Below are 25,652 nucleotides of genomic sequence, written 5' to 3'. Positions count from 1 at the left end.
ATCTCCCAACCTGCCCACTAGCCAACCTTTACTTGGCATCTAGACCACCGACTGGCACACCCCTTCTTGTACACCAGGATGCCAGCCCGCTGACTCGATTCCAGTTCACGGCTGTCTTCCGACAAGCTCTCCTAGAATCAGGGCAGGACCCAGACAATTACGGGACACATTCATTCAGGATAGGGGCGGCAACTACTGCCTTTCGGTATGGCCTCTCCTCTAGGGCAATCAAACAACTGGGCCGCTGGAAGTCAGAGGCATTCCGAACCTATATCAGACCGCCTCCTCCTTCCCCCAACAACGCGCAATCCACTTAACCATTCTCCTTCCTCCCGCAGGTCTTCAGTCACCCAAACGGGTGTGGATCATCGGTCACTCCTATATCGTCAATGCATCCAGGCGCCTGATGGACAGGAGGCCGGGTCGACACTTGGGGCTGGATGGAAGAGGGGTTACGCTGGCATGGATGGGAATTCCCGGTATGCGATGGTGCCAGCTTCTCCCCTCTGTCCGCGGCTTGCTGCAGGATGCCCCTCCACCGGATGTCTTGCTCATTCACCTGGGAGGCAACGACATTGGGCACACCCCATGCCGCTGCCTGATCGCCGCAATCAAGCGAGATCTTCGTGAACTCTCCACCACGATGTCTGGAACCACAATTATTTGGTCGGATATCATTCCGCGATGGTGCGGAGTTTCTTCCAAGTTATGGTCCAGAGGCGTAATCAAAGTCAATCGACAAGTGGGCAAGTGGGTGGAGCAGCTAGGTGGTGCTAAGATCTGGCACCATTGGGCGTCACCTCTTAGCTCTGGATACTTCCTCCCGGACGCCATACACCTCTCGGAAGTTGCCGATTACTTCCTCATTAATGACTTCCAGGAGGCGCTGGAGAGGCACTGCTAAAGAAGTAAGGGGAGAAACAGGGGGGGACCTGGGGGGCATGTCGCCCACCAGGTTGTGGCGGAGGCACCCGAGCCTGAGAACCTGGGATGTGCCAGAGCGACAGGCAGAAGGCAGATCGGAACTTCTGCCAAGGAACTGGGGCGCTCGTCGCGAGCAGACTAAACACCTCGCTGGTTCGCATGGCAGGTGGAGCACTGGTATGAGAGTGCAGTTCCGAATCCGATAGACGCGCGGCCACGCTAGGGGCGGCGGAGCATGGCTGGCTGCAGCACCGGATTGAGAAGCAGGCTCTCTAGCTGGAAGGCATGGCGGAGAGCCGGAACTCAGCAACTTCAGGTCCAGGGCTCGGGTGCTTCCTAGGGATTGTTAATGTATATTGATGTTTTTGCAATAAAGCTGTGGCCATTTATTTCCAAAGAAAAATCCTGTCTCATGCTTCGTCTGTGTGAACGATGTGATAGGATGAGGGTGAGGGGGCGAGAGCGAGTGCAGTCTGCCCATGTTAAAGTAGGCCAGCGACAAAATTACGGAGCAGCCGCAACTAACATGGCGGCTGCCTCGTGTCGGCTCCCTGCCCGAATCGCCCCCACTTCCGGCTTCCCCGCTCTCCCAGGTGACGTAGGGAGACCCGCCGCGTCATTGGAGGGGAGACCGGAAGTTGGAGGGATTTCAGCGAGCGGGCTCGGTGCACTGCTTAAATGCCTGCCGACGAGACGGAGAGAGTCTCTCAGAGGCGTGCAGGCAGTCCACCGGTTTTCCCTCCCACCCTTCCCTATAACATTCTTGAAGTGGACAGAGGGCCGATGGAATACCCTGGTTGTTCTGTTCAGATAATCGTGACGGAATCGAAATGTTATTGTGTTATGCCAAATCACCAGGATAGGAGAAGTGAGTGACCCTGACCATGTTAAGTTAGGGATCCAGTGTTAGGATGATTAGCCTCTCCTTCCTTAATACTTGGATAAAGCTCTACGAGGTAACTGTTTTGTAATATCGTTAGTGTACGGATTGTTAGTGGACTTGATCATGTTAAATCCTATGTACCCATAGCTACGTTTGTTAGATACTTTTATGCTCAATAAAATGACTGTAGAATTGCGAGATTGTGAGGGGTTCACCAGGGGGACATGGGGTATTACTGTTTGTCTCACATAGGACTGTTCTCATCAATTCTTCGATGCTGTCACAGCTGCGGAGGCACCCGAGCCTGAGAACCTGGGTGTGCCAGAGCGACAGGCAGAAGGCAGATCGGAACTTCTGCCAAGGAACTGGGGCGCTCGTCGCGAGCAGACTAAACACCTCGCTGGTTCGCATGGCAGGTAGAGCACTAGTATGAGAGTGCAGTTCCGAATCCGATAGACGCGCGGCCACGCTAGGGGCGGCGGAGCATGGCTGGCCGCAGCGCCGGATTGAGAAGCAGGCTCTCTAGCTGGAAGGCATGGCGGAGAGCCGGAACTCAGCAACTTCAGGTCCAGGGCTCGGGTGCTACCTAGGGATTGTTAATGTATATTGATGTTTTTGCAATAAAGCTGTGGCCATTTATTTCCAAAGAAAAATCCTGTCTCATGCTTCGTCTGTGTGAACGATGTGATAGGATGAGGGTGAGGGGGCGAGAGCGAGTGCAGTCTGCCCATGTTATGTATATTACCAGAGATTATCCTGACCAAAGCCAGAAATGATTCTCCTTTTTTTCTGCGTAAATTATCATAAAAATAAAGAAAGAACTCATTGTCTCATCCTCTCATCCCAACACAGCACGGACATCCCCACAAGTATCAACACCCCAGATCACACCCTTCCTATCTCAGACAGCTTGAAAATCCTTGGAGTTACAATAGACCTGTAACTTAACACTAGAGAGCCAAGTGACATCCACAACAAAGAAAATGTTCCACTCAATGTGGAAACTCAAACGCGTGAAGCAATTCTTCCAGAGGGAAACATTTCGCAACCTGATACAACCAATGGTACTAAGCCACTTAGATTTCTGCAATGGAATTTATGCAGGATGTAAAGAACAAACCTAAAAAAAAAAAAAAAAACCTTAAAGAAACTTCAGACCGCTCAAAACACGGCAGCTAGGCTTATATTTGGTAAAACACTATTTGAAAGCGCAAAACCCCTCCGCGAAAAACTGCACTGGCTCCCAATCAAAGAACGCATTGCCTTCAAAATCTGGACCCTGGTTCACAAATTCATCTACGGAGAAGCCCCGAGTTACATGACAGACTTGACTGATTTACCAATTAGAAATACATCAGAATCAGCACGATCATATCTAAATCTGCACTACCCAAGCTGCAAAGGACTTAAATACAAAACAACTTACGCATCTAGTTTTTCCTACATAAGCACACAACTGTGGAACGCATTACCAAAAGCCTTGAAAACGACGCACAACCACCTAAACTTCCGGAAATCACTAAAAACCAACCTGTTTAAAAAGGCATACCCTACCGATCCAACTTAAATGCCTAATCTCTGCAACATAACCAAACTAAAGCACATAATGGACATAACACAACTCTTCCGTTCTCCGATTCCCTAATGTGGCTGTGCCACATGAACTTGATCTTACCACAACATCACCCTGTATTTGTTCACACCGGAGCCTGCAAACGCCTCTCCAGTACTATGTAAGCCACATTGAGCCTACAAATAGGTGGGAAAATGTGGGATGCAAATGTAACAAATAAATAAATAAAGAAAATCATTATTGTTTTTATATTTCCATTTTTTTGTTAAAGCACTTCCCAAAAATTCTATAAACGCTGCCTACTGGACATGCAGCTATAGAACAGCGCCAGTTATGTGCATAACGTAATTAAAATAGGTGGGAAAATGTGGGATACAAATGTAACAAACAAACCAGTTGGCACTAAATTGGTGATAAATACCAATAGCTGGAATTAACAAGGACTTACTGGCTCTAATTTTCATTTCTGTGCGTAACAGGCATGCCCCTGTTCTGTAAACAGAGAGCCTGACTTCTCACACACACAAATGCAAAGGGGGTGTTAACATGGGAGGGGGATGGGCGTGCCGGAAGCGATCCAACTATTCTTGCGTACACTTTATAGAATTGTAGCATTTATAGAGGAAATAGAAAAAGTTCAAAGAAGAGCAACCAAAATGATAAAGGGGATGAAACTCCTCTCGTAAGAGAAAAGGCTAAAGAGGTTGAGACTCTTCAGCTTGGATAAAAGATGGCTGAGGGGGGATATGATTGAGGTCCATAAAATCCTGAGTGGAGTAGAACGGGTAAAAGTGAATCGATTTTTCACGCTTTCAAAAAGTACAAAGACTAGGGGAACTCAATGAAGTTACATGGAAGTACTTTTAAAACAAATAGGAGGAAATATTTTTTCACTCATTGAATAGTTAACATCTGGAACTCGTTGCCAGAGGATGTGGTAACAGAAGGTTAGTGTGTCAGGGTTTAAAGAAAGGTTTGGACAAGTTCCTGGAGGAAAAGTCCATAGTCTGCTGTTGAGACAGATGTGGTGAAGCAACTGCTTGTCCCTGGGATTGGCAGCATGGAATGTTGCTATTCTTTGGGATTCCGGAATCTTGCTACTCTTTTGGATTGGTAGCGTGGAATGCTGCTATTCTTTGGGATTCCAAAATGTTGCTACTCTTTGGGATTCCGGAATCTTGCTACTCTTTTGGATTGGTAGCATGGAATGTTGCTATTCTTTGGGATTCCGAAATGTTGCTACTCTTTGGGATTCCGGAATCTTGCTACTCTTTTGGATTGGCAGCATGGAATGTTGCTACTCTTTGGGATGCCAGAATTTTGCTACTCTTTGGGATTGGTAGTGTGGAATGTTGCTACTATTTGGGATTCTAGAATCTTGCTACTCTTTGGGATTCTGTCAGGTTCTTGTGACCTGGATTGGCCACTGTTGGAAACAGGATACTGGCCATTGGTCTGACCCAGTATAGCTATTCTTGTGTTCTTAAGAGCCCAACTTCCACATTTAGGTGCCACCATTAATGCTAGCCATAGACATGCTGTAAGTAGTTACGCCTAAAGTTTGGCGCATAACAGCGGACTTCGTATTCTATAACAGACATGGTGTACAGCTCTGCCATTATAGAATACTAACTTAGCGCCCAGTTTTTCGGCGCCAAACTTTTAGCGGCCTATATTAAATTTACGTCTTTTTGTATTACTCTGACAAAACATGTATAAATTGTATCACGGATGATGTCCTGAGTCTGAAAAAAAAAGGTGGTAATAGAATTTGAGAGAGTTTGGGACAGAATGCACAGGATCCCTTCATGATGCTGGTGAGGAGGAGCCAGAGATGGATTATGAGGGTCTTGTGCGCTTTTCCTTGCTAACACATGGCAGATAACGGCAGATAAAACCCAACCAACTCATCCACTCTTTCCCGTCCACACTGCTGAAGTTAAGCCCCAGCTGCCAGCTATATAGTGCATGACCACTTTTAGGACAGTGCTCCTTCTCAGCAAAGAGGTAACACAGTAGATGATGGCAGATAAAAACCTGTACGGTTCATCAAGTCTGCCCAACATGATAAACTCATAGCATAAAGTATGATGTGATACTACATACGTATACTTGATCTTGGTTTGTCCTGGCCATTTTTAGGGCACAGGGCCATAGAAGTCTGCCCGGCACTGAAGTTTTCATGGAAGCCCCACTCCAGCCCATTCAAATCTGTCAAGCCACGATCAGGGCACAGACCATAGAAGTTACTGGTGTTGCCATCTAATCACTTCGAAGCTTGTTAGGATTCCTTTGTGTTTATTTTATTTATTTGTTACATTTGTACCCCACATTTTCCTACCTATTTGCAGGCTCAATGTGGCTTACGTGGAGGGGCATAATTGAACGAAAACATCTATCTCCATGGGCGTTTATCTCCGAGAACGGGTCCGTGAAGGGGCGGACCGAACCGTATTTTCGAAAAAAATAGACGTCCATGTTTTATTCAACAATTTGTGAGCTGGGCATTTTTGTTTTTCAGTGATAATGGAAAATGAAAGCGCCCAGCTCAAAAACGAATAAATCCAAGGCATTTGTTCGTGGGAGGGGCCAGGAATCGTAGTGCACTGGTCCCCCTCACATGCCAGGACACCAACCGGGCACCCTAGGGGGCACTTTTACAAAAACAAAAAAAAGGTAAAAGAGCTCCCAGGTGCATAGCACCCTTCCCTTGTGTGTTGAGCCCCCCCCAAATCCCCCTCAAAACCCACTGCCCACAAGTCTACACCATTACTAAAGCCCTAAGGGATGAAGGGGGGCACCTACATGTGGGTACAGTGGGTTTGGGGGGGTTGGACGACTAAGCATTAAGCAGCACAATTGTAACAGGTAGGGGGGGGATGGGCCTGGGTCCACCTGCCTGAAGTCCACTGCACCCCCTAACAACTGCTCCAGGGACCTGCATACTGCTGCCAGGGAGGTGGGTATGACATTTGAGGGTGAAAATAAAAAGTTGTGAAACAACATTTTTTGTGGTCATCCCCGATTCCCTCCGGTGGTAATCTGGTCATTTAGGGCACTTTTTGGGGCCTTATTCGTGAAAAAACAGGGTCCAGGAAAAGTGCCCTAAATTCTAGCTACAAATGCATACTTTTTTTCCATTATCGGCGAAAGGCGCCCATCTCTCCTCGGCCGATAACCACGCCCCAGTTCCACCTTCACCACGCCTCCGACACGCCCCCATCAACTTTGTACGCTTCCGCAATGGAGTGCAGTTGAAAACGTCCAAAATCGGCTTTCCATTATACCGATTTATTCGTTTTTGTGAGATAAACGTCTATCTCCCGATTTGGGTCGAAATCTAGGCGTTTTTCTCTTTCAATTATAAGGTGGATAGTACTGTGAGATGATAGCCACCTCCGGTGGAAAACAAATACAGAGTAATGATACTGTCAATGAGATAAATAAGTACAGACACATTAGGGAATCGTAAAGAGGGAAGTCATATAGTGTTCATAATGTTCAACACAAGTTTAGGTATCTTTATGTTGCTGGGTTCAGGTACTTAAGTTAGGTCAGTGGGGTATGCCTTTTCGAACAGGTAGGTCTTTAGTGATTTCCGGAAGTTGAGGTGGTCGTACGTAGTTTTTACGGCTTTTGGAAGTGCATTCCAGAGTTGGGTGCTTATATAGGAGAAGCTGGATCCATAAATTGATTTGTACTTGAGTCCTTTGCAACTAAGGTGGCAGAGATATAAGTATGTTCGTGAAGATCTGGTTGAATTTCTGGATGGTAGGTCTATGAGGTCAAACATATATCCAGGGGCATCACCATAGATGATTTTGTGGACCAGGGTGCAAATTTTAAAAGTAATACGTTCTTTGATTGGGAGCCAGTGTAACTTTTCCCGAAGGGGTTTGGCGCTTTCGAATCGCGATTTTCCAAATATAAGCCTGGCTGCTGTGTTTTGAGTGGTCTGAAGCTTCTTTATAAGATTTTCTTTGCATCCCGCATAAATTCCGTTGCAGTAGTCGGCATGGCTTAGAACCATTGATTGTACTAGGTTGCAGAATGTTGCCCTCGAGAAGAATGGATTCAGTTGTTTAAGTTTCCACATTTATCTCACACATTTTTGAATTTTGTTACCGTTTTCATCTCCACCAACTGCCGTAGGATGGCATTCCAGGTATCTACCACCCTCTCCTTGAAAAAGTGCTTCCTGATATTATTCCTGGGTCAGCCCCTTCAGAGGTGGCAGGTTCAAATCCCACTGCTGCTCCTTGTGATCTTGGGGAAGTCACTTAACCCTCCATTGCCTCAGGTACAAACTTAGATTGTGAGCCCTCCTGGGACAGAGAAATATCCAGTGTAACTGAATGTAACTCACCTTGAGCTACTACTGAAAAAGGTGTGAGCAAAATCTAAATAAATAAATAAACAAACATTCCATGTAGAATCTCAAATAGTAGCAACAGAATTTCAAATAGCGGAGAGGAGTGGCCTAGTGGTTATAGCACCAGTCTTGCAATCCAGAGGTGGCTGGTTCAAATCCCACTGCTGCTCCTTGTGATCTTAGGTAAGTCACTTAATCCTCCATTGCAGCTACAAACTTAGATTGTGAGCCCTCCTGGGGCAGAGAAATATCCAGAGTACCTGAATGTAACTCACCTTGAGCTACTACTGAAAAATGTGTGAGCAAAATCTAAATAAAGAAATAAAAAAAAATATCTGGAAGCTGTATCTCACTAAGGACATCAAAAGACTTGAGGCAGTTCAGAAGAAAATAACAAAAATGAAAAAGGGTTCATGCCTAAAGATGTATGAGAATAGACCTCAGTATGTATACCATAGTGGGAGAGAGGTGATATGATACAGATGCTTAAATATTTAAAAGGTATTAACATGCAAATTAATCTTTTTCACAGATGGGGAAGCTAGGGTGATGAGTTGAGGTTGCAGGCTGTGAAAAAATAAAAACTGACAGAATTCAACAATGCGTGGGATAAACACAGAGGATCATTATATAGAAAAAGGATGGAATCCAATTAAAGCCTAACTTAAATGATCTCATAACTGGAGCTTCACAGCAACTTCAGAGGTTGGAAAGTAAGACCAATGCTGGTCCGAGTCCCACAAATGGCAAAATCAGCTCAGGATCAAGGCTGGAACAAGCTTCAATGGCAAAGTCCAGTCGTTTGGGAAGTGGGACGGGTGCCGGGCAGGACTTCTACCGTCCATGCCCGAAAATAGGCAGGGGGAGATGGAGATTAAGTATGTTTATTTATTTATTTATTTGTTGCATTTGCATCCCACATTTTCCCACCTATTTGCAGGCTCAATGTGGCTTACATTATTTTCCAGATTGAGAAATACAAAGTAGTAGTGCATTAAGGTTCATAAATAATAAATTAGGTTACAGAGTGGTATTACATTAGCATTCATAAATGATAGAGTAAATTATAGAGTAGGTTAGACATTTAGATATAGAAAGTTCATTCATTCCGGCGTAAGAGTTCATAAGTGGTAGTGCTTAGGATGGATCTTTGTGGTATGCCTTTTTGAACAGGTTGGTTTTCAGTGATTTTCGGAAGATTGTTAGGACATGCATTGTTTTTATGACATTTGGTAGTGTGTTCCATAATTTCACGCTTATGTAGGAGAAGCTAGATGCATAAGTTGATTTATATTTAAGTCCTTTATAACTGGGGGTAATGAAGTGGAGGAGTGGCCTAGTGGTTAGGGTGGTGGACTTTGGTCCTGAGGAACTGAGTTTGATTCCCACCACAGGCAGCTCCTTGTGACTCTGGGCAAGTCACTTAATCATCCGTTGCCTGCAGCATTGAGCCTGCCATGAGTGGGAAAGCATGGGTACAAATGTAAAAAAAAAGATTCAAGAATGTACATGCTGACCTTTTTATACCAGCGTTCAATCATGAAGAAGTGTCCGATTCAACTCTGGCCCCCTCGTTGGGTAGACTGGATGGACCGTGCAGGTGTTATCTGCCGACATTTACTTGTTACTGTAAGGAAGAGGGTTGGGAGAAGGGAGGGAGTTACAGGAAGAGGCGGAAGGGTGATCAGATAGTGCCAAGGCAGTATAATTTTATAGTTTGTAATAAAATGGGAAACCCAGATCCTCATTAACTTTAAAAGAATAAAATTATACTGTTCTCTCACCTTCTGGTCACCCACCCATCTCTCCCTAACGACTGATGTGGGAACACTTTTCATGACTCACATATATAGATATAGTCATCTTTTTATCATATCTGAGACCTGGAGACAATTGTTCTGCCTTCGAAACCCTATCGAAAAATGTTTTAAAGTCAGTCCAATAAAAAAGGCATCACTGTATCTTCCTTTTCTTTTATTTCTATTTTGTTACCCTTAAAGCGGACTAACACGAACAGTATTGCAGTGTGATAGGAGAAAGTGTGTTGGTCCTGTACTCGGCCAATCCTCTTCTCCCCTTCTTACAAAGTGTCTGTAACTGTCCCTCCCACCATGGCCCGTCTCTGGCTTTCCCTTCCCCCAGGTCCCACCCTCTCACTTACTTCCCCAGTGTCTGTCTCACAAACCCCCCCCCCCCCCTTATATTCGCCTTCTCAGTTTCCCTCCTTCCAAAAGTCTATTCCTGTCACTTTCCCTCTTCCCTTTCCCTCTCTCTTTCTCAAAAGTAGCTGTCTCTCTCTCTCCCCCATCCACCACCCAACCCTCTCTGCCTTCTCTCCTACAACCACGTCTGTCTCTGGAAGGGCGTACCCCAGAGCCACTCCCCAAGCCACAGAAAGGGCAAGAGGGAATCGAGGTAAGTAGGGTGAGGTATTGATCTTCAGTGGATCCCTTCTGCCCACCCAAACGACTTCTCCCTACTAAGGGCTGCTACTTCGTCCAAGACATTGCAGTCAACGCTAACGAACAATTGTGTGAGTGTTGGAAGGGTGGACTCTTGGGGTATGAGCCTTTAACAACCTATCGAAAGTGATTAAACTAGATAGAGACAAGGGGACAGTGAGCCCCCTACTGGTGTGGACCCTCTGGGCACTTCCCTATTGTCCCAATGGTCAAGCCGCCTCTGGTCTGTTGCATGGGAATCAGAAAGTTCTAAGAACTAATAATTAGAAAAAGATTAAGGACAATCTCAGGGTTTATGGTTTAGCTGTAGATTCATTTATTGATTTATTCTCTTCCCAATCTGGCAGGTACTATTTATTTTTTATTTTTATTACATTTGTACCCCGCGCTTTCCCACTCATGGCAGGCTCAATGCGGCTTACATATTATATACAGGTACAATCCTGTTTAGGTACAGGTACATAAAATCATAAAATCCAACATGGAGAGATAAAGGCACGAAAAGATAAGATGTGCACAACCCCAGCAGTATAATGTGCATAAGAACTGATATATCATTTCATCACTCTGCACGCACCGAGCAGAAACTTTCACGGATTACAAAATGGGTTCTGTTGGGGCCAGAAATACAGCCAATCCTCAAACATCCGGATGACATTTTATTCTACAGAGGGCACATCCTTCACTCGATACCTATGGGGTGTCTCGGGGGGGGGGGGGGGGTCCTTTTAATAAGGTGCGCTGAAAAATGGCCTGCGGTAGCGGAGGCGCGGGTTTCGGAGGCGTGCAGATCCATTTTCAGCACACCTGCAAAAACATGTTTTTCAAAAATTTCAACAGAAAATGGATGTGCTGCACAATGAAAATTGATGCTCGTCCATTTTGGGGTCTGAGCCAATGACTTAGCGGTAAGGTCTCATGCTTTAACCGGGTGCATCCAATGCCTTTTACCGCCCCAGTAGCGCTGGGGACGTGCATCAAAAATGAAATTACCACCCGGGCCACAAGGTAGCTGGGTGGTAACTCAGAACTGGCGTGCATTGGGCGTGCGTGGGCACTTACGTTACCCCCAGATTCTATATATCGCGTCTAGCGTTCCGCGCTGAAATCCAAGCATAGTCTGTAACAACATGCGTAACTTAATTGGCTTAACAAGATCAGCGTTGTTAACAGCATTTAACAAGCAATAATGAGCACTAATTGGCAGTAATTAGAATTTGCACGCACAACTCTCTAAGCATATTCTGTAACACACTGTGCGTGATTATGGGTGAGGAGATGGACATTTTGAAGGAGTTATTGCGTTCTGTACCTAAATCCATAGGCGTAGTTTGACTGTTTCATTTGGGGGGGCAAAGAATGGGCGGAGCATATTAGCATATCATTTGCATATATACATATGCAAATGAATATGCTAATGTGGAGGAAGGAATTGAATTTACAGGCAAAATATCACAGATGCACATTTCAAAAAGCTGACACATTTCAATTAATAAATTATGAATAAAATACTTTTATCTACCTTTGTTGTCTGATCATTTAGTTTTTCTATTCGCTTTGGTCCCAGTGTCTTCTGTTTTATTCAGTGTCTTCTTTCCAGTAGGCTTCCCTCTGCTCCCCACCCCTCGCAGTCCCATCCATCTCTTGCTCCTTCCTTCTGCTCCCCACCCCTCGCAGTCCCATCCATCTCTTGCTCCTTCCCTCTGCTTCCCACCCCTCCCAGTCCCATCCATCTCCTGCTCCTTCCCTCTGCTTCCCACCCCTCCCAGTCCCATCCATCTGTTGCTCCTTCCCTCTGCTTCCCACCCCTCCCAGTCCCATTCATCTCCTGCTCCTTCCCTCTGCTTCCCACCCCTCCCAGTCCCATCCATCTCTTGCTCCTTCCCTCTGCTTCCCACCCCTCCCAGTCCCATCCATCTCCTGCTCCTTCCCTCTGCTTCCCACCCCTCCCAGTCCCATCCATCTCTTGCTCCTTCCCTCTGCTTCCCACCCCTCCCAGTCCCATTCATCTCCTGCTCCTTCCCTCTGCTTCCCACCCCTCCCAGTCCCATCCATCTGTTGCTCCTTCCCTCTGCTTCCCACCCCTCCCAGTCCCATTCATCTCCTGCTCCTTCCCTCTGCTTCCCACCCCTCCCAGTCCCATTCATCTCCTGCTCCTTCCCTCTGCTTCCCACCCCTCCCAGTCCCATCCATCTGTTGCTCCTTCCCTCTGCTTCCCACCCCTCCCAGTCACATTCATCTCCTGCTCCTTCCCTCTGCTTCCCACCCCTCCCAGTCCCATCCCTCCCAGTCCCATCCATCTGTTGCTCCTTCCCTCTGCTTCCCACCCCTCCCAGTCCCATTCATCTCCTGCTCCTTCCCTCTGCTTCCCACCCCTCCCAGTCCCATTCATCTCCTGCTCCTTCCCTCTGCTTCCCACCCCTCCCAGTCCCATCCATCTGTTGCTCCTTCCCTCTGCTTCCCACCCCTCCCAGTCCCATCCCTCCCAGTCCCATCCATCTGTTGCTCCTTCCCTCTGCTTCCCACCCCTCCCAGTCCCATTCATCTCCTGCTCCTTCCCTCTGCTTCCCACCCCTCCCAGTCCCATCCCTCCTAGTCCCATTCATCTCCTGCTCCTTCCCTCTGCTTCCCACCCCTCCCAGTCCCATCCATCTGTTGCTCCTTCCCTCTGCTCCCCCCCCCTCCCAGTCCCATCCCTCCCAGTCCCATCCATCTGTTGCTCCTTCCCTCTGCTCCCCACCCCTCCCAGTCCCATCCATCTGTTGCTCCTTCCCTCTGCTTCCCACCCCTCCCAGTCCCATTCATCTCCTGCTCCTTCCCTCTGCTTCCCACCCCTCCCAGTCCCATTCATCTCCTGCTCCTTCCCTCTGCTTCCCACCCCTCCCAGTCCCATCCATCTGTTGCTCCTTCCCTCTGCTTCCCACCCCTCCCAGTCCCATTCATCTCCTGCTCCTTCCCTCTGCTTCCCACCCTCCCAGTCCCATCCCTCCCAGTCCCATTCATCTCCTGCTCCTTCCCTCTGCTTCCCACCCCTCCCAGTCCCATTCATCTCCTGCTCCTTCCCTCTGCTTCCCACCCCTCCCAGTCCCATCCATCTGTTGCTCCTTCCCTCTGCTCCCCACCCCTCCCAGTCCCATCCATCTTCCCTCTGCTCCCCCCCCCCGCGAGGTCCAAGATGGTGACTCCGTTTACCCCCTCTCTTCCTCCCTCCCTCCCTCCCTCCAGTGCAGGCAACAGTCTTCAGCTTTTTCAGCGTTCCTGGCAGCGGTAGCGATGTACACGCTGCCTTCGGTCTGCCCCGGAAGTCTTCTCTTCAAGTTCCTGTTCCCACCTATGCGGGAACAGGAACTTGAAGAGAAGGCTTCAGGGCAGACCGAAGGCAGCGTGTACAACGCTACCGCTGCCAGGAACGCTGGAAAAGACTGCTGCCTGCGGCGGAGGGAGGGAGGGAGGAAGAGAGAGGGGTAGACGGACACGCTCCTCTCCGTCCGCTACTCCGCTTGGCTTCCCTGCCCTCTCTGTCTGCGTCCCGCCTTCCTCTGACGTCAGAGGAAGGCGGGACGCAGACAGAGAGAGCAGGGAAGCCAAGCGGATGGAGAGGAGCGCGTGCGTGCATGTGTTTTTTTTTTTTTTAAACTAATGGCGCGGCGGCGCCTCATCGTCGTTTGGGGGGGCATTGCCCCCCCCTCGCCCCCCCCAGTCTACGCCTATGCCTAAATCCTAGTTTTATGCACTAGGATATCAACTGAGCGTATTCTATATATCGCACCTAAATCTAGGTTTTACTTATAGGATACACTTAGGCGGAAATGTTTTCCACGTGGATGTTTTCAAGCGTTATATGTAGAATCTGGCCTTTAAAGCACACTAATTTTTAGCACGCGCTAAAAACCCTAGTGCACCTTAGTAAAAGACCCCCTGATTGAGGCTTTCAATATTGCTTGCATGCCCCCCTTCATTCATGGTCAACTTAACTGTTAAGAAAGACTAGGCTGTCACCTGGGCAGCAGCTTCGTGGGGGCAAGGCAGCAAAGTTGAATAAAACTGTGATGTCCAGTTATGTGTTTTTCTAAAATTGTTGTGGATGGTCATGATTGTTGAGCTTAATGATCAAATTCATGGGGAAGGGGAAACGGGGCTAAAGGATAGAAATTTAATTGAAGTGGGCACAAGGCTGAAGGTTTGCCAAGAATGACTAATCTTCTTGCCTAACAGTTGAGGTCTGCTTTATTGGTCCCTTCCCAACTGATTTTGTTTGTTTTATTAATTCAATAAGGTGTACATTAAATGACTTGTTCATCAGTAATCTTACAAAATTCAAAAGTTCACATTCGAGTAGGTGGTGTTGATGTTGATGGTGGAGATACTAATCCCAAGTTGGAGCCATATCAGGTGATTCCAGTTAAACCTGTACATTTTAGCCTAGGTGTTAATCAAACAGGATTAGTCTCTGCTCCACCCAGAGAAGTTTCTAATTTACAATTGTGGTGTCCTGCTGTGACTCCGTTGCAATCCTGTTTAGAAGGAATGGATCTACGGAATCTTAGCGGAGATTGGGTGGCGATGCTGGTAATTAAAGAGTAAAACCAATGCTAGGTGGACTTCTATGGTCTGCACCATGATTGTGACTGAATAGATAGGGATGGGTTGGAGTGTAAATTTTAAGGGGCTTCGACGTTAGCTTCAGAACTTAGTACAAGAACAGTGCTGGGGATACTTCTACGGTCTGTGCCCTAAGAATGGCAAGGGCAAATCAAACTCAGGTGTACATATAAAGTATCGCATACCATGTAAAATTAGTTTATCTTGTTGGGCAGACTGGATGGACTGTACAGGTCTTTATCTGCCGTCATTTACTATGTTACTCACGTCAGTGGCGTACCAAGGGGGGGCGGTAGGGGCGGTCTGCCCCGGGTGCACGCCGCTGGGGGGTGCCGCGTGCCTGTCGGCTCTTCGTTTTCATGCTCCCTTTGCCCCGGAACAGGTTACTTCCTGTTCCGGGGCAGAGGGAGCATGAAAACGAAGAGCCGGCAGGCGCGCGGCACCCCCCCCCCCCCGCGGCGTGCACCCGGGGGGGGGTCGCCGGGGGATCGGGGTTTTTTTCACTAGGGGGGCGTCACGTTGTTCTGGGGGGGGGGGGGCGCTGCACCCGGGGGGCAGGGCGCATCGGCGATCTGCCCCGGGTGTCAGCCCCTGTAGGAACGCCACTGACTCACGTTACTATGTTACTGCAGCTTTCTTCAGTTTTGCTATTCCTGCACCCGTCTGCGAGCTGCGTTCATTGATGTTTACATATGCTATTTGCTCCAGGATTATCCAACATTTAAAAGTGTTTCTACGGCCCCTGAGGCAGGCGGGCTGGTCTCGCCGAAACACAGTCCCGTGTCGGGTCCATACTGGTGCCAATAAAGGTGTTTTTTTCTGGATAATCACCTGTGTGGGATCTCCTTTCATAGACTCCCAGACAGCGGTCACTCTCGTTGACCTCTCTGCCCTTTTGATGTTGTTTTTTGGATCTCCGTAGAGGTGTTTTTCTGTTTTTTTGCTTCGAAATTGGAATGAACATTGGCAGCTAGTCACCCATGAGACAATGTAAAGACATAACAACAGTATATACCCAGATTCATCTCCAGCTACTCTGGATTCTTGACTTTAGACCAAAAGTTTTGCCTTTGAACTTTTGTTTGCTTTTTGCTTCTTTTGTTGTTGTTGATTTTTGTGGAGTTGTTTTTTTATTTGGGAGATTTTAACATTTTTTTAGAAGGTTTTCAGTTTTTTGGAAGGTTTGTTTGTTTGTTTTTTAGTTTTCCATGAAAATGTATAATTAGAACGCAGCTGGGAACTTTTGAACCCTCAGTCACAATTGATGGTAATGATATAACTCCTAGTTTTAACGGGGCCACCTATTCCAAAGTTTCAGCCATCACTTAACCAACTGTGGTGTGAGAATTCACTCGTTCTTCCAAAGCTGGAATTTACACTACCAGTTTTGTCATGTCTTTTCACTCTCTACGCCTATAAGTCTTCACTTCGAGACCCTTTGACTAAACAACATTAAGCACTAATATGCGCTTAACACAGAGAAGTGGCCTAATGTGGGGCATTTTGAAAGTGTTTTGCATTAGTTTTGCCATTTGTGTGAGCTAACTGTGCAATATTTATTTTCTCGAGGAGGGGGCATATCAGCAGCAGATAACAGTCATGGAAGTGTTATTCAACTAGTACACTGTGTCACGGTCCCAGGCTTTAAACAACAGTCACAAACTCTGGAACAACGTGAGCCCTTGGCCTACTGTCGATGAGCAGCAGCAGGAGGCAAAACCCCCCAAGCAGGACTGGACTAACAAGGTTGGCTTGGCTGGAACTGGATGCTGGGACGGACTTGGCTTGACTGGAACAGGATTCAAGATACTGGAACAAGTTTGGCAGGAACAGGATTCAGGCTACTCAAGCAGGATTCAGGATGCTCAAACAAGCTTGGCAGGAACAGGTTTCAGGATACTCAATCAGGATTCAGGATTTTCAAACAAGCTTGGCAGGAACAGGATTCAGGATACTCAAATGAGCTTGGCAGGAACAGAAGCTGAAAGCAAACAGGGCAGAGACAAGCAGGAAGGGGACTAGAGCTGAAGACAAACAGGACAGACACAAGCAGGATACAAAGCTGACCCACACAGACAAACAACAGAACTAAGGCTGAAGCTAAGGTAGAGGGGACTAGAACAAGCAAGGCAGACTAGGCAGGACACAAAGCTGACCCACACAGACAAACAACAGAACTATGGCTGAACCTAGCACACAAACAGACCAAGAAAAACAGAAGCAGAAGTGCACACAGGCACCCTAAACAAGGAATCAAGACAGAAGTGCCCACGGGCACACAGGCTATGAACAAGGCAGAAGTGCTTCACTGCACATGGACTAACCTGGAGACCTTTGGCATTGCAAAGGCACTGAATGAAAGTGTACCACTTCCTTATAAACAGGACAGAAGCAGGAAATACACAGAACCCAGAGTGAGGCTTGAAACACACAGGAAAGAAACCCTACAGACAGTAGCCAGCACAGCAGATGACCATCAGGACATAAGGTGAGTCAGAGAGGGATCACAACCACAGTTGTGACACACTGACATTAGCATGTGCTAACTGAATAATGCTGACTTATCATGGTAGCCATTAGTGCCAGACCTCCCGTGTTACTTTTTTTTCAATGGCCACCTGCTAATGTTAACATTGGTGCGTGACCAGAAAAGGAAATAATTGAAAAAGTTTGAATTTATGGCCTCACTAGAATTGGGCTTAGCGTGGGGGAAGATCCTGCTTTAGGATACACCAAGCCGATTAGGAGCTCAAGGTGAAGTTACCTTCAGGTACACTAGATATTTTCCTGTCCCCCTAGGGCTTACAATCTAATTGTGTACCTAAGCCAACAGGATTGTTAAATGCAGTGGTGTGCTGGAGCCGGCTCACACCGGCTTGCAAGAGCCGGTTGTTAAATTTTTTAACATCTTGTGAGCCGGTTGTTCTGCAGGGCGAGCCGGCTCCGGTAAACAAGGTAAGCATGGCAGGAGGGCACCACAAGCCATGCTTACCCCATTTACCTCACCTCTCACCACTGCCCTCATTTGCCTGCGCCGCCCTGGGTGGGGGGTTAAATCTTACCTCCGTCCGGCCACGTCATTGAAAGCCCTGCCTGTCTCTAGCCTTCCCTTTGTGAGTTCGTTCCCTCAGTCCCATCTTCTGACATCATTTCCTCTTTCTGCGAGGGCGGGACTGAGGAAACAAACTCGAAGGGAAGGCTAGAGATGGGCAGGGCTTTCAATAATGCAGCCGCTTCGATGGAGGTAATCAGGGGAGCGAGGAGAATCGCTGGGTATGGGTGGCTGGAGGGGGGCAGGGGAGAGAAGAGAATTGCTGGGTATGGATGGCTGGAGGGGGGCAAGGGAGAGGAGAGTTGCTGGACATGGGTGGATGGAGAGGAGGGCAGGGGGGAGAGGAGGGTTGCTGGACATGGGTGGATGGAGGGGGCAGGGGAGAGAAGAGAATTGCTGGGTATGGATGGCTGGAGGGGGGACAGGGGAGAGAAGAGAATTGCTGGGTATGGATGGCTGGAGGGAGGGCAGGGGAGAGGAGAGTTGCTGGACGTGGGTGGATGGAGGGGAGGGCATGGGGGAGAGGAGGGCTGCTGGACAAGGGTGGATGGAGGGGAGGGCAGGGGGAGAGGAAGGTTGCTGGACATGGGTGGATAGAGGGGAGGGCAGGGGGAGAGGAGGGTTGCTGGACATGGGTGGATGGAAGGGAGGGGAGGGGAGAGGAGAGTTGCTGGACATGGGTGGATGGAGGGGAGGGCAGGGGGAGAGGAGGGTTGCTGGACATGGGTGGATGGAGGGGAGGGCAGGGGAGAGAGGAGGGTTGCTGGACATGGGTGGATGGAGGGGAGGGCATAGGAGAGGAGGGTTGCTGGACATGGATGGAGGAGAGGGAAGGGAGAGAGAAGAAATGCTGAACATGGATGGAGGGGACGGAAGAGTGAGGAAGGAGATGAGATGAGGGAAAAGGAAGAGAGGAGAAAAACTGCACATGGATGAAGAAAATAGGCAGAAGCTGGATCCACTGGTCAGTCAAGTCTGCAGAGGACCCAGCTTTTACTTACGGATGTAGGGCAAGAAATGAAGAAGAAAGGCGGAAAGTAAAGAAATAAATGGAAAGGAAGCCCTGGAAACGGAGTTAAGAGGACAGATAGCAGCAGAATCGGATACTGAGCCAGCATGATCAGAAAAACAGTCACCAGACAACAAAGGTAGAAAAAATAATTTTATTTTCATTATAGTGTTTGGAATATGTCCTCTTTGAGAATCAGGTGCTCAACATTAAAAGTTTATATTTATTTACTTATTTATGGCATTTTATCCCACTTTAAACATGAATTAGATTGGAACCAGGGATCATTTAATTTTTTTTCCTGGAGTAATGCATTGCCCCCCCCCCCCCCAGACTCTCTCCCCGGCTATAGCCAGCTCTGCAATTGGAGGGGGCGCAGAGGTGGACCGGGGAGAGAGCCTGTTGTTAAACATTTACCAGCACACCACTGTCTAGGTCTTACAATCTGTGTACCTAAGCCAATGGGAGGGTTAAATGACTTGCCAAAGACCACAAGAAGTGGCAGTGGGATTTGGACCACTCCTCCACCCCAATGACACTCAAATGACACTCTGCCCATGGGATAGAATTATTACTATCCTTAAGCATCATATTCATTACCTGGGATGAATCTCTTTATAAAGACAGTTAATAAATCTAATAAATTAATATTCATTGAAAGAATATGGCCGGAGTCATGGGTGTGGTCTTGAATTTACTGATGACAGAGGACATAAAGTCCTGGCTCAGAATAGGAATTGAAACATCCTAAAATTAACACACGAGAAAACCTGCTACTACTACTACTACTATTTAGCATTTCTATAGCGCTACAAGGCATACGCAGCGCTGCACAAACATAAAAACCTCATGTGAACTGCATCACTAATTACTTCTAACAGTCTGTACATCTCTCTTATACTGCCACCTGGAGGCTATGCGGTTGTTATTTAGATAGTAGCAGCAGCACTGAAAGAAATGTATCAAATAAATAGACGCTAACAGGCTTATTTTCGAAAGAGAAGGGCGCCCAAAATCGGCTTTCGATTATACCGATTTGGGCGACCCTGAGAGAAGGACGCCCATCTTCTGACACAAATCGGGAGATGGGCGTCCTTCTCTCAGGGTCGCCCAAATCGGTATAATCGAAAGCCGATTTTGGGCGCCCTCAACTGCTTTCCGTTGCGGGGATGACCAAAGTTCCTGGGGGGCGTGTCGGAAGCATAGCGAAGGTGGGACTGGGACGTGCTTAACACATGAGTGTCCTCGGCCGATAATGGAAAAAAGAAGGGTGTCCCTGACGAGCACTTGGCCGACTTTACTTGGTTCTTGGTTCTTTTTTTTTTTACGACCAAGCCACAAAAATGTGCCTAAATGACCAGATGACCACTGGAGGGAATTGGGGATCACCTCCCCCTACTCCCCAGTGGTCACTAACCCCCTCCCACCCTAAAAAAATGTTAAAATATTTTTCCAGCCTCTATGCCAGCCTCAAATGTCATAACCAGCTCCATGACAGCAGTATGCAGGTCCCTGGGGCAGTTTTAGTGGGTACAGTGTAGTTCAGGCAGGCAGACCCAGGCCCATTCCCCCCCTACCTGTTACACTTGTGGTGGTAAATGTGAGCCCTTCAATACCCACCAGAAACCCACTGTACCCACATGTAGGTGCCCCCTTTCACCCCTTAGGGCTATGGTAGTGGTGTACAGTTATGGGGAGTGGGTTTGGGGGGGGTTGGGGGGGCTAAGCACCGAAGGTAAGGGAGCTATGCACCTGGGAGCAATTTGTGAAGTCCACTGCCGTGCCCCCTAGGGTACCCGGTTGGTGTCCTGGCATATGAGGGGGACCAGTGCACTACGAATGCTGGCTCCTCCCACAACCAAATGGCTTGGATTTGGTCATTTCTGTGATGGGCGTCCTCGGTTTCCATTATTTCCGAAAATTGGGGACGAACATCTCTAGGGACGACCATCTCTAAGGTCGACCTAAATGTGGAGATTTGGGCGTCCCTGACCGTATTATTGAAACAAAAGATGGCCGCCCATCTTGTTTCGATAATACGGGTTTCCCCGCCCCTTCGCGAGGACGTCCTCAGGAAAATTCGGGCGCCCCGTTTGATTATGCCCCTCTAAAGGTGCCAAACCTGAGCATTCTCTATCCCCAGGAATGCCTACACTAGTGCATGATATATTTTATACAGATTTACCCCAGGGCGGCGATAATCATGGTTTATTTCATATACCCCCTATCCATTCAATAATCTAAGCAGTTCACATTTCAAAAATGTAAGGTAAAAACAAAGACGGCGTAAGCCTAGGTTACATTGTAAATTGAATAAAAATGCTCTAAAATCTCCAACAACTTCATTATTGCAGCCACAGATAAGTGATGCTGTTGCGTTTTTTTTTTCTGGGGAAGCTGCTAATTCCTTTTTGAAGTGGTTGGGACCTTCGTTGACTGATTAAGACTACATGACATATTTATGATATGCGGTCAAAACGATAGAGTTATAAGATGTGTTTTTGACATTATGCACATTAAGGGGCTCATTTTTGAAAGAGAAAACATCCAAAAAGTATCATAAAACATCATTTGGTCGTATTTCTCCTCAAAACGTCCAAATTGGTATTTTTGAAACCTATTTCGCCGTCATCTGCAGTGTGTCCAAATCACAAGGGGGTGTGTTGGGGGCTTTTCAGGGGTGGGTTGAGGGCAGGCCTACCACTTGGACCCTTTAGCCATAATGGAACAAAATGAAAATGTCTAGACCTGTTTTTAGAACAAATAAGGCACAAAAGGTGCCAGGGATTCAAGGACCCCCCATCCATTTACTGCTCCAGTGATCACTGACCCCCTCCCACCCCAAAGATGTGAATAAAAATAGTAGTTACCAGCCTCTATGACAGCTCCAGATGTTATAGCCAGTTCTATCAGAGCAGCATATAGAGAGGGGGACCTAGGCCCATATCCCACTCTACCTGTTACACTTGTGGTGGAAAGTGTGAACCCTCCAAAACTGACAAAAAACCTACTGTACCCACATATAGGTGACTCCTTCACCTATAAGGGCTACTATAGTGGTGTACAGTTGGAGGCAGTAGGTTTTGGAGGGCTCAGCAGACAAAATAAGGGGGTAATAATGAGATGCATACCTGGGAGTTTTATATGACATCCACAGCAGTGCCCCCTAGGGTGCCCCATTGCTCTTCTGGGATGTCTGTTTGTCCAGTCTACTAAGATTGCTAGCTCCTCCTACATCCCAATGGCTTGATCTTGTGCGTTTTGCACTTGGACTGGGTTTTTTTTCGAAAGTGGGTCAAAAAGATAAATGCACAGAGCACGAAAACATCTAGCAAGTGGCCATTTTTGAAAAAAAAAAGATGGACGTGAAAATGGCTATATTTCCTATTCAGATATGGGACGTTTACCCCCTTTGCATTGTGCGGTAGAGCATTCAGACGTTCTCGTAAGCGATAGCATTCTATAACTTACATGCGCAACTGCGAGACACGCCCCTGACCTGTCCGTGGCCGCCCCCCTCTTTGTAGTTGTGTGATAGAGCATTCAGGCACTAAGTTTCTAGAATAGCGACTCAGAGCCATCGTGAGCGTAATTACAAATTAGTGCCAATTGTCACCAATTAACTCCACTTAAGAGCTATTATTAGAACATATGGTCAATTGGAGCCTAATTTAACAATTAAGCTAGGTGCGTAACAACCAGTATTCTATACCTTGTGCCGAAATCTGCATGCTGGTTGGAAATTTGGACGCGCACCTTTATAGAGTCTGGAGTAAGTCACTTACGGAATTGCATCTGGGCGCCCTGCCAGCATTTAGCGGGCGAGGGTACGCTTACGCTCAAAAGAGCTGGATTTCCATAAATTCACACGTGCAAGAGATGCCCAGTTACAGAATTTCCCATTGCACGTCTGAGGTTTTTCACAGGTTGAGTGATTTCCCAAATGAGACAGCGTGATCAGCGTTCGCTAGCTCAAAGAAGCATTTAGGATCACCCAGAAGAGATAAATTATGCCATCAAGGGGTTTCCGTCCAATAGAAGTGTGTCCTAGACATTTTGCGAGGGAGCCATGTTGCTTATCTAACTTTCAGGTTGTTCTAACACTTTTCTCTGCCACACAGATGTAAGGCGACTGCTTTCCTCCTAGTCTGTGCGTTACGGGAGAAACTCTCAGCAAGAGGCTAGTCTGCATTTCTAAAGCAATTTCTCTCAGCTCTTTCTCAATCCAAGTGGTGATACGAAGCCAAACCGAATGATGTCAGAGATACTTGATTTTCAGTTTTGAAGGCTTGCTGGTAACATGATATATTTGCAACCTGTCATTTTCTCATTCTGTGCTGGGCAAGAGAGACTTTTTTAAATAGATTAATTTTGACGGTTGTGCTGTTATTCTAAAATTTCAAGGAAATATCAACTCCAGTGCTTGGGGTGGGTTCCCACAAACAACAATGGTGTTTGAATTCAAAAAGACCTGGAGTAATCACCAACGATCTGTAAGGGAGAGGAAGGGATTGTTGAGGTTAGTAGTTCGGTGGATGGACAGACTGGATAGGTCGTTTGGTCTTTATCTGTGTTATTTTCTATGTTTCTATGTACAGAAGATCTCTGAGGGAGAGGAAGGGATAGTAGAGATTAGTAGTTGGGTGGATGGACAGACTAAATAGGCCATATGATCTTTATCTGTGTTATTTTCTATGTTTCTATGTACAGAAGATCTCTGAGGGAGAGGAAGGGCTTGGAGAGATAGTAGTTGGTGTGGATGGACAGACGAGATAGGTCGTATGGTCTTTATCTGTGTCATTTTCTATGTTTCTATACACAGAGGATCTCAGAGGGAGAGGAAGGGATTGTAGAGATTAGTAGTTGGGTGGACGAACCCACTGGATAGGTTGTATGGTCTCTATCTGCGGTCATTTGTTATGCTTCTATGAATCCATAGTATTTATGGTTTCATTTTTTTGTCACTTCCCATCTGAAATGACACAAATAAAGCAATATAGAATCATTTAATTTGACTTTTTAGTGCACACTAAAAGGATTTATCACAAGTTATATCAACAGAAACAAAGAGCTAAAAGAAATAGAGAATGAAACAGAAAACAAGAGAGTGAACCGGTTTTCCCCTCATACCCGTAGTAAGTTCTAATAGTGATGTTTTATGATATGTGATACTTAAGGATGATAATTTGGTACCGTGTATCAAGTGGAACTACATTACCTTCCAATTCTTCCAAGGAAATAGGTCTAAAGTAGCATGACGCTGGTTGTTAATATGCGATTTTCAGTTCATGCATGTAATCGAGAATTTAACAGGGGGGGGGAGAGTGTAGTGGCCCCTTAGAGTCCCCAGTAGTTCAGTAAAACGAAGTCATGTTTTCGTAATAAGGGGTGTAGTATGTTCCATTTATGAGCGCTTTTCTTTTAGGGGCCATTTTATTAAGCCACGTAAGTGTCTACGCGCACCCAATGCATGCCAAAATGCAGTTACCGCCTGGCTACCACGTGGCTCTTGCGGTACTTTCATTATTGGCGAGCGTCCGCCACGCACGTCCCCAAAATTTTATTTTCGGACACGTGCCAAGTGGCATTTGGCGGGCGTAGGTCATTTACTGCCTGGTTAACGCGTGAGTCTTTACCGCTAGGTCAACGGCTGGCGGTAAGGCCTCAGACCCAAAACGGACGCGCGGCAACTGTCCTTTTGCCGCATGTCCATTTTCGGAAAATTTTTTTTAAAAGGCCTTTTTTTTTTTACAGGCGTGCTGACAAATGGATTGGCACACTCCCCAAAACCTGCGCCTACGCTACCGCAAGCCATTTTTCAGTGTGCCTTTGTTAAAGGACCCCTTGGTGTGATGCTTAATACGTCTGTTAGGAATACGCACTAATTCTGAAACAAAATGAAACAGAAAGAAATGCTGAAATTGAAAATGCACAGAAACAACAGCGGATCACCAGAGGATCTCTAATTAGAAAATGAATGGTATAAAAAAAACAAAACTTCAAGGTTTGCATATGTGTTTGCATGTCAAGTGATGCCCAGATGTCAACTCTGGCTGTATCAACTAAGGCCGGTGCTGGGCTGGTTTGTACACTCTGAGTCCTGCATATAGCAGTCTGGTTGTAGGATGGGCTGGAGAGGGCTTTGATGGAAACTCCAGTAATTTGGAAAGCAAGGACACAGCTGGTCGGACTTCTATGGTCTATGTCCCAGAAACACCAAAGAAAGACCATGATCAAGTATATAATACCACGTTCATTGTTCATTTAATCTTGAATTCATAATGAATATGTCTGTTGAGCAGACTGGATGGATCATTCAGGTCTACCGTCACTATGTTACTATGGAGCTCATTTTCGAAGAGAAAAACATGTAAAAAGTGGCATAGTCTTTGCCCCGCAAGTGACAAGATGGATTTGGATAGGCTGGAGTGGGCTTTGACGGCAACTCCAGTCGTTGAAACATAAGGACAGAGCTGGGCGGACTTCTACGGTCTATGTCCCAGAAACACCAAAGAAAGACCATGATCAAGTATATAATTCCACATTCATTGTTGATTTAATCTTGAATTCATAATCAATATGTCTGTTGAGCAGACTGGATGGATCATTCAGGTCTGCCGTCACTTACTATGTTACTATGGGGCTCATTTTCAAAAGAGAAAAATGTCTAAAAAGTGGCATAAAGCAGCATCCAAATGCTGATGTTAGAGCCAGGTCTATTAGAGCAGCCTGCAGGTTTCTGGAGTAGTCTAGTGGTCAATGCAGTGCACCATGG

General features: G+C 46.9%; 1 protein-coding gene across 1 annotated transcript in view; it reads right to left on the bottom strand.

The window, feature by feature from the left end:
- The window catches only part of LOC115466542 (galactoside 2-alpha-L-fucosyltransferase 2-like), a 71,630-nt gene extending 62,326 nt beyond the window's left edge, over window positions 1–9,304 (bottom strand). Inside the window, exon 1 of the mRNA XM_030197843.1 lies at window positions 9,270–9,304. The gene's annotated coding sequence lies outside the window, so the exon portion shown is untranslated. The remainder of the gene's footprint in view (window positions 1–9,269) is intronic.
- Between the last annotated feature and the right edge of the window lie 16,348 nt (window positions 9,305–25,652).

Source organism: Microcaecilia unicolor, chromosome 3 (assembly GCF_901765095.1).
Source record: "Microcaecilia unicolor chromosome 3, aMicUni1.1, whole genome shotgun sequence".
NCBI lineage: Eukaryota > Metazoa > Chordata > Amphibia > Gymnophiona > Siphonopidae > Microcaecilia > Microcaecilia unicolor.
The sequence above is the reverse complement of the archived record's forward strand: the minus strand, read 5'-3'. Positions and strand labels throughout refer to the sequence as shown.